We start from the raw sequence: 10,529 nt of genomic DNA, 5'->3' as shown, positions 1-10,529 counted from the left end.
AATTATCCTTTAAGAGTATTCCAAGGTGGTGATTCAAAGTTGGATGGATCTTAGTTTGTAAAGGAAGTTAGGTTGAAGGGTAAAATAAGTTAAAGCCATCATGAATACATATTTGGAGACTCATGGATACTCGCAATTTAGAACACAATGCAAATGTATGGGTAAGGTTTGTAGAATGGTCATTTCCAATAGTTCAATTTTCAATTTTGTTTTAGTTGAGATGGTTGAGAAGTTGAACCTACAATAACTAGTGCATAGAAGCCCTTACATGGCACAAGGATTTCATGATAGACACCAAGTTGAGGTTAGAAGGCAAGTACATGTTCCTTTCAGCATTGGAACCTATGAGGATTTTGTTTTATGTGATGTTATTCCACTGGTAGCATGCCATTTGATCCTTGGGAGGGCATGGAAAGTAGTGAAGCATACATTATATGATGTGGCATTGAATAGTTACACCTTCAAACATGGTGGAAGACAAGTGATATTGAGATCTTTAAAAGAAGATGAAGCATCATGGAGGATGCCAACTAGTTTCTTGTTTGAAAGAGTGGGGTTCCTAGGAAAAAGGGAACAAGAAGAAGATAAGGTAGATAGAAAGATAGAAATTGATTTGGTACATCAGGCCTATGTTGAGGCACAAGGAGTTGTGGATCAAACAAAGATCCTAGAGAGGGCAGTGGTTGAGATGACTAGTTCAGTTGAAGAAGAGACAGATATGCAAGTGCATATACATATGGAGAAGTTAGCACCTAAAGATCATAGGATAGTGAAGATGGTGATAGGTGAGCCACAAAAGGAAGATGCTCAAAAAGATGAGAAGACAGGGATAAAGGAGAATATCTCAGAGGTTTCTGAGGTAATAGAAGAGTGCATGGGTGGAGATATTCAAGTTGGGATAGTCATATGTCCCTTATATGATGTTATTAAAAAAAAAGAGGATAGGGTTGTTAAACAAGCCATAGATGACATGTTTGAATGCCAAGAAGGATGGCATTGGGAAGATAAGTTGTAGGAGGTCTCAAAGATGACAAGGACCTTAAGGGATGAAGAGTTAAGACTCTTGGAAATAGAGATGGTGAAGAATGCCACAAGTTGGCACATGAAGATGACAAGAAAGATTGTTTGACCCATTAAGAGGCTAAATGAGAAGAGGAAGTTGCTGAGGGAACCTACTAAGATAAAGGTTCTAGAGGATTAATGTGAGGTAAAAAATTGTGTTGAAGATGGTGGAGCAGCAAGTCTACAAGGACTTGATAAAGAGATAGATTTGTGGGATGAGATGAATGCCATAGTTGAGGAATGGCAAGAGAAAGGTGGAGTAATGAGAGAATGCCTTGAATAGGGGCATGAAGATGAAGAAGTATATGGTCATGAAGAGACCTTAAAGTCAGGGTTGTCTACAAGGACAAGGAACTCACAAGAAGTGTGGGAGAAATCGTTGTTATTTTTATTTTTTGATGTAGATATGGACTATGAATTGTTTATGCAAAATGTGATAATTCTTGAAGCCCAAAATATAGCTATGGTAGAAACAAAATAAATTGTTTAAATGTCCATGAATGACCAATATAGACCTCAAATATTACTTCCAACATACATATCAATGAGGACTGAAAGGAGGTGGAAAAAACATAACCTCTGTTGCATTTGCAGTTCTTCGTACTTTGGATTCAAGTCTAATTTGCAAGGCATTAGGTTCATATAATTTCACTATTAGGTGTTGCTTCTACAATAGAATTTAACTAATACATGTCATAGGATGTTGTGCTAGGATCATTAGTTTGTATGTATGACATGAAATTCTTTTTTCATTAGTTGTTGTATAATCACCATCTTATGTATTTTGCACATGATATAATCAATTATTAGTCATATCCTACTAAAAGAAACAAGAGTGGTGCTATGGAATTTTATGAATAGTGAATTGGTAGCCTATACCACTTTTTCTTTTTAATTAAGCTAGAGAAGAATAAATAAGAGCAACCAAAAACTCTCAATTCAATAAAATTAAGCAACCCATATATCTTTCTAGTCTAAAAGAAACTCAGTCAGAATAGTAGATACCTTAGTTTTTTGTGAGCTTTAACATATCAGTCAGTCTGCAGTGTTTTCTTCTCATCTTTTCCATGGTTTCACTAAATTATAAAGGTATGCAAAGATGAGCTTGATTTTAATGTCCCTATCCAAGGGTTACAAGTAAGAATTGTGCTAAAAACACTACACATTATGTGTTAGGGTTACAAGTATGCAGAAAGCGTGGCACAAAAACAAAAACATGAGATATGAGTTTTATTATAATTTAGAAGGCTAAATGAGAAAAAATGGATTTTATTATCCTCTTGTTAAATTAAAAAGATAATCTTCTTAGAACTTCAATGACTAGGCCAGCTATTTCTATTAATAAAATAAATAAGATTGACAAATGAGTGTCAACACACTTAACCATTTTCATTATACATGCTGAGTTACAGTATGTGTCAAGTAACTCAGGATCTAATAGGAGCTGAGCAATGCAAAAAACTAATAGGTGTCGAGTAACACAGGAATTCTATAGGAGCCGAGTAACGCAGTAAACATAGTGGATGCCGAGCAATCTAGAATAGATGGTGTCGAGCATCAGTATTACTTCAAGTACCGAGCAATGGAGGATTAGCATAAAATTTTGTGCAATCACAAACAAAGATGAAAAATGGTTATGCATGACTCATAGCAAGATAAGGAGATAAGATCAAATCCTCACATCTACCTATGCAATCCTCATGTAGCCAATCAAAAAATTGGAGACTGCATGCAGCCAATGGGTGAATTTCAAGGGTTTGAGCGGGACCATTTTATCCAAGGATGCATGACGGACCACTAATCTTTATAAGGGAGTCTTGACACCATTGAACAATGCGAGAGTAAGAGAGGTGAGAGGAATTGTGAGGAAAAGAAAAAATAAAAGCAGAGCCTATTAAGGTTGTCGCAAAACATTGGTGTCAAAGATTAAGAGGAAAGGACAGCATTTACACATCTAGTTGATCAGAATAGAAAAAGGAACATAATCAACATATCAGATCTAGCAGAGATCAAGGGATAGAAGAGTAGATCAAGAGCCTAAGATCAACATTAGAGATTGCATTACTTTAGGTGTATTATTCTAATACTCTCTCACAATTATATTAGGAATTTGGAAATCCTATTGAGTTAGGTAGGTTTAACAACCTTATGTAAATCCTTTAATAGGGTGAAATTCTAAGTTGAATGTTCTTAAGTCCTCTAACAAGGCACACTCCTAATAGGGTCACATTTAATAGTGTGTTGTAGCCTTTAACAGGGCAGGCCTTTAACAGGGAAAACCATCGAAAGTGGTTGAAATCAATTACTGTAGTAATTTTGTGGGTATTATCCCCACCCTAATTTTACCTTCTCATTCCTGGAGGGTTTCTCAGTTACCAAAATCTCAAGTGTTATGTGGTGATGCATGTTTGTTTCTCATGATTGTTTAATGTTTATATGCATGCATGTTAATTTTAGTTATATGTGATTAAGGGTTTAAAAGTGGTTAAAAGGCTAGTATTTTTTATTCACCCCCCCTCTCAAAAGCATTCTTCCCATTAGTGAAAATCTTGGAGCTATTAGAAAGTCCAAAGGAGCACAATGCAAATTCGGGTCAGTGCTAGTTTGTATGTTCTTCTATGTGATGAAGGAATTCCCTTCATTTGGAAAAGTCAACTGGAGTCAGAACAAAAAAAATTGTTGATCAAATAAATGATTTTATTGCACAAATGGGAGATAGCTTTGATGATCAAATGTCTATCTATTTTGATTATTTCAAGAATGCAATGAAGAAAAGAATGAGGATACTAATTTCACTGGTGGAAAAGCATGTAAATGATATATGCTTTCTTGTTGATATTGACTATACTTATATCCAAGAAGTCCTTCCAAGAGCAAGATGGCTTAAACCATTGGGATATGAGCTTGATGTTGACCAAGCTTCTACAGCCATCACAGCATTACTTGCAACGGAAATGGACAAAACTACAAATGCATTTGGAACTTATGACACCGTCAAATCAAGAGTTGTTATAAAACTCAAGAGTGCCATAGTAGTAAAGAATAAAGAGAAGCTAGTGAAGAAGATAAAGAAGAAATTTGGTGTTGAAGAAACAAGTGCAGTAGGTGAAGTAGAGGAGATTAGTGATTATAAAGAAGAAGGCGATGATGAGAAAGATGAAGATGAGCTAGAACAAGGGCCACTTGAATTTTCACAAGGCCAAGGTGAAGACAAAGATGAGAGTGCCAAGGAAGGAGAAGCCAAGGAAGCACCCATTAAAGGCAAAGTCATCAAAAGGAAGGCAAAGACACATCTTGCTTCTTAGCCTACACCAAAGAAAGTTTCCAAACCAACACCCAAGAAGCCAACAACCAAAGCTACAACAAGGGCCTCCACACAAAAAGCAAAAGAGGAAACCACAAAGAAGAATGCAACCAAGAAGGTGTAGGAAGAGCCAAGGAAAAGAAGAAGATATATGGCTCAACCTAATACTGATGAGGAAGATCAGACTAAAAAGGTAAGTCATCCGAGGAAGGTCCTAAGTCTTCAGTTGATATATTATGTGAAAAGATTAGGAATGGAGACTTAAGTGATATGAAAAAGATTGATTTCAATAAGTTTAGTAAAGAGGAATAGAATAGCATAGAAAAATCAGTCTATGCATTAATGGCATAGTTCAAGTATACACCTCTTGAACTCGATGGACAATTACCAAAGGAATTGTCTAAAATTGTAGAAGATGGATGGCATTTCTGTCTAGTAATGGAGAAGGAGATGAGGGAATCAACCCTAGCAAGTATACTGCCTGATTTGACAAAGGAATAAATAAGTAAAGCAGTCAAAAGGCATAACACTAGGTTTACAACTAAGTATAGGGCATTCTCCATTCTTCAAAATAAAATTGAAGAAGTTGTACAGAAAACCACCAGATCGTGGAAGAATTTTTATAAGAAAATTGAAGATGTATTTGAAGAGGAATATAAAGAAGAAGCCACTACTAAACTAGAGGAAAGAAGGAAGAGGAGAGAAGATAGAAGAAGAAAAAAAGGTTAAACAGGATGAAACAAAAGGTACTGATGAGAAGCAAAGTATGCAAGACACACAACTACCACCTCCTAGCCCTCCTCACTCTACTATCACACCTAAAGAAATCATAAAGATTAAGGATGTTTTTGACACCTCTAGTCAAAACATCAATCCACTAACTACAAAGGATCTCACTAAGATCCTTGACCAAACAACTCTTCAAGCACAGTTGTGTACAAGTCCCATATTGGTCAGTGTAGATGAGCTTCAAAAGGCAGTCGATAAACTCAAAGAAGCCAAGGTGTCACCATAAGAACCACCTCAGATCACTCAAACTACTAGATTCCCATTTCTAATACCTCCATCACTACCAAGAATAGCCATGCAAGCTCATCAGGAGTTGAGTGCAACAATAGGGGAAGCCACAAGTATAATAGTATAGAGAGAAAGTACACCCCCAGCAGTAATGACACAAGAAGAAGAAGATAAAGAAGAAGAAGATAAAGAAGAAAAACAGGATAAGGAGGAGTTTGCAATATAAAATTTGGTTGAATTTCCAAAAATAGGTACTCCTACCAAACCTATTTAGCAACCGAGTACTGAAAAGTTGACTTTAGAAGTTAGTACACCAAGCTCAAGCTCTACTAGGGTAGCCAAGACCATTCATTATGGTATTCCTGAGCTTGATGAAGAAATTAAAATACCCTATTATGATTCAAGCACTCTAACTGAAGAAAAGATGAATGAAATACATAGTGCATTGGATAAGAGAAGGAGGCAAGAGGCATTGAGGAGAGACTACAAATACAAGCAGGCAATGAATGACATCAAAGACATATTCATGGATGCCTTCAGCCTACAACCTCCAGATTCAAGCAAGCCAATCCTTGAGCAACTATTTGATATAGTTGACCAAGTGAATAATGAAGACCATGATACAAATGTAAAACTCATGGAATGGTCAGAGAAGAAGTTTCTAGGAAAAGTCAACCAAAAGATAGCCAATAACATTATTTTGGGATAGGTTGATCTAGCCAAGAAATTGGATAAGGTAAAGATTATACTAGGTAACATCTTTTCCCTTTATAGAAAATTGTGTGATTTTTCCAAGTTAACACAAGAAATAAATCAAAAAAATTTGAGGCTTGAGAGCAACCTTAAGATCTCCAATATGCAACTACCCTCAAATCTTGCACAAAGTGAGAAACATTTTTCTCAAATGCTTCACATTCAGAGGGAATTAGCTACATTATCAACAGAAGAGGCTATTGTTAAAGAAAAGCTAATGCAAATGCAAGCCTCTATCACTCCTCATTTAGAAGTCTTACACAAGGAGAAAATGTATGCAGAAATAGTCCTAAAGAAGGATTCAAATATTTCTACACATGAAGGACTTGTTGATCTAGCAGCAGAGCTTGCAATCCAACACAAATCATTGGATATTGCATTGAATAACTGGGATGCAGCTCTCAAAATTCTCCTTTAGGTAAATAAGACATTTTTGGCCAAGCATGGCATTACTATTTAGGACCCTTTGACATAAGTGTCAAAAAGGGGGAGATATTGTAGAAAGGGGGAGATAATATAGAAAAGGGAAGATAATGTAGGAGATATATTAAGGGGGAGCACAATTGCTAAATTTTGAAATTTTGTTCAGCCTGAAGTTGATTGACTACATATAACAATAAAGGAGTCAAGGGACATGCAAATTTTGGTAATCACATGAAGACAAGGTCATCAAATAGAGAACAAATAGGATCAAAAAGAAAGAACAGGACAAAAACAAAGAACATCAGGCACAATGGTACAAGATATCAGAATTCGTGACATAATAAGGCATAATCAACTCAGGGGGAGTCATAAGGTATATTGTTGTTCATTATATCTTTTTGAAATTATGTAAGTAAAGAATTTACACATAAGGTTTAGATCATGAATGATCAGTTAAGTGTTTTTGACACTCATGTCAAAGGGGGAGATTGTTGATAAAATAAATTAGATTGACAAATGAGTGTCAACACACTTAACATTTTCACTATACATGCCGAGTTACAGTATGTGCTGAGTAACTCAAGATCCAATAGGAGCTGAGAAATGTAGAAAACTAAAAGGTATTGAGTAACATAGGAATTCTATAGGAGTCGAGTAACATAGGAAACACAGTGGATGCTGGCAATCCAGAATAGATGGTGTCAAGCATCAGTATTACTTCATGTACTGAGCAATGCAGGATCAGCATAAAAGTTTGTGCAATCACAAACAAAGATGAAAAATGGTTATGCATGACTCATAGCAAGATAAGGAGATAAGATCAAATCCTCACATCCACCTATGTGATCATCATGCAGCCAATCAAAAAATTGGAGACTGCATGCAGCCAATGGGTGAATTTCAAGGGTTTGAGCAGGAACATTTTATCCAAGGATGCATGATGGACCACTAATCTTTATAAGGGATTCTTGATGCCATTGAACAATGCAAGAGTAATAGAGGTGAGAGGAATTGTGAGAGAGAAAAAAAAAAGCTGAGCCTATTAAGGTTGTCGCAGAACATTGGTGTCAAAGATTAAGAGGAAAGGATAGCATTTACACATCTAGTTGATCAGAACAGAACAAGGAACACAATCAACAGATCAAATCTAGTAGAGATCAAGGGATAGAAGAGTAGATCAAGAGCCTAAGATCAGCATTAGAGATTGCATCAGTTCAGGTGTATTATTCTAATACTCTCTCACAATTGTATTAGGAATTTGGAAATCCTATTGAGTTAGGTAGCTTTAACAACCTTATGTAAATCCTTTAACAGGGTGACATTCTAAGTTTAATGTTCTTAAGTCCTCTAACAAGGCACACTTCTAACAAGGTGTAGAAATCCTTTAACAGGGTCAGATTTAACAGTGTGTTGTAGCCTTTAATAGGGCAGGCCTTTAATAGGGGAAACCATCGAAAGTGGCTAAAATTAATTGCTGCAGTAATTTTGTGGGTATCATCCCTACCCCAATTTTACCTTCTTATTCTTGGAGGGTTTTTGGGTTACCAAAATCTCAAGTGTTATGTGGTGATGCATGTTTGTTTCTCATGATTGTTTAATGTTTATATGCATGCATGTTAATTTTAGTTATATGTGATTAAGGGTTTAAAAGTGGTTAAAAGGTTAGTACTTATGATTCACCCCCCCCCTCAGAAGCAGTCTTCCCATTAAGACATTCCAACAATTTCAACATAAGATTCACTAGCTTAAAGATAATCAAATGAAAATTGTTAGTTTAAGTTATTGCATCATTTTGTAAAGCTTTGGTTAATATAACTTTTATACCAGAATATCTAAAGTTGGAGAGAGAATATGAGAGAAAATGAAATGATTAGCTTTTAGCAGTTCTTTTCATTGTATGAAGCTATCAATGCCTAATCTGGTGGACCACACTACACCTACATAGGCAATTTTTGTTATGAAGAAAATTGCATCCATGTCTCAATATCTCTGTCTTTTATTAAGACAAACATTTATTTTCACATGGGTGGCTAGAAATTGTTTTTCTCTCTCAATCATTTGTACACATGATAGTACACCCTTCATTTTCATGAATTGAAACAAACAAAAAGATAAAGTTCTTATAACATGAATGCATTTAGACATTTTCACTTAAGTTGCAGTGTGGCCCACAACCCAAGTATTCCATTGCTCTAACTAAACTCTAATGAAATGTATAATTTCATTTTTCATCCTATCTATTCTAAACTATACTTTATCAATAATTGGATGAAATGTTATAAGATTTTAAACCTACAGATCTCATATCATTCTCATTAAGCCTTCTAAATTATAATAAAACCTATTTATGTAGCTATAATAAGCACACAATTTTATAAATCTAAAACACCCTAAAAAACTTATGAAGGTTAAAATAATTTTATTAATCTAAAACCCTCTAAATAAAATAAACCCTAAAATGAGGTTAAACATGGGATGCCTAAAAATTACCAGAAGATTTTGACCCTAATCCAAACCCTACATCAAATCTTCATTTACAAAATAGCAATCATCCTCCTCACCAGGAATTCACCAAGCACTCATCCTAAGTCTTTGCTTGTGTGTACAAGCCCCTATGCTTCAAAGAAACCCCCAAATCTTGTTCACCAACACAGAAAACTAGGGCTACACAAAACCAAAATAGCAAAATTTGGATGAGAATGGCAAACACCATTTCTACCAATTGAACAAATAGCCAATGTGTTTCTCACAAAGTTGATGAATCCCGAATCCTTTTCAGCTATATCACAAATTCATGAAGCAAATTTTCAAAAACTCAAGGCTAAGGTTTAATGGGCATCAGAAAAATGCCAACATAAGTTGATACAATTGATGGAGCATTGTGAGGACTCCTTCTTTATCATGCAATTCAGTCAATGCCGGCAAAGAAAAAGGAAAAAAATATACAATGTTGAAAACTTATCTTGAAAACCTATCTCCAGCAATACACAGCATACAGGGACCCAATTCAAGCTACCAAGAAAAGCATTATAAACGTACTCTTGTCTTTGATGGAGAATAGTTGGAACCCTTCTACAGTCATGTTACATGACTACCACAGAGACTATGGCTCACAAGTCTTCAACCACTCTCAGCACTCGACAACAGAAACAAGATGTGAATCCTTTTGGTCATGAGTCTTCAACCACTCTCAGCACCCGACAATAGGCATCCATGAACCATGGGTAAAAATCAACGCATATTCACAAATACTAGACCTAATTGATGTACTCGGTCTCTCTCTTGAGTAAATGTGGTTTATGGTTTATAATGCCTCAACCCCGTGTTGAATAAAGAGCCCTCCTTTCCTATGTCCTCTGATCGTGCAAAAGATTTTTCAGTTGCTTTTTTAAAATTTTCCACGAGTTCTCCATTTCATATGGCAGATCCTCTTTAGACTAGTAATTAGTCAAATTATTATTATTTTAGTCACTTTCATTGAATGCAATTCATAGACACTTGGATGATAATAGATGAGAAAATACAATCTTTTGGAATGATGATTTGACATCGCAAGTTGTAATTTTCTCATACTAATTACGTTATCTTTTTTTATTAAAAAAAATTAGTCTTTCTTTAACTGTATTTAAAATTTATTTTTATTACAATATGATTGTAACAATAACTATTAGAAATTATTAAGAAATTATTAAATAAAATATATAGTTAATGTCATATTTAATACAATATAAATTTCATTTTATTACACTATAATTATTATATTTATTAAATATAATATAATTGTTTAATACAATAAATGTTAAATATATAAGATGTAACTGTTATATATATTAAATATGTCAAAATATGTAATGAAAAATATGTTTTTTTTTAAATCCATGCCCCTGTTGGTTGAAATTTTGACCAAAACTTAGTGTTGGTCTAAATTTCGACCAGCACAGGCATGGATTTTTTCTAAAAACATATTTTT

The 10,529-nt window shown here is 34.9% G+C and overlaps 1 pseudogene; it reads left to right on the top strand.

The window, feature by feature from the left end:
* The first annotated feature begins 268 nt into the window (after positions 1-268).
* The window catches only part of LOC149542857 (uncharacterized), an 82,573-nt pseudogene continuing 72,312 nt past the window's right edge, over positions 269-10,529 (top strand).

This window comes from Cupressus sempervirens, chromosome 8, assembly GCF_028749045.1.
Source record: "Cupressus sempervirens isolate cs-2001-9-10 chromosome 8, ASM2874904v1, whole genome shotgun sequence".
Classification (NCBI taxonomy): Eukaryota; Viridiplantae; Streptophyta; class Pinopsida; order Cupressales; family Cupressaceae; genus Cupressus; species Cupressus sempervirens.
This window is presented reverse-complemented; position numbering and strand designations above follow the sequence as displayed.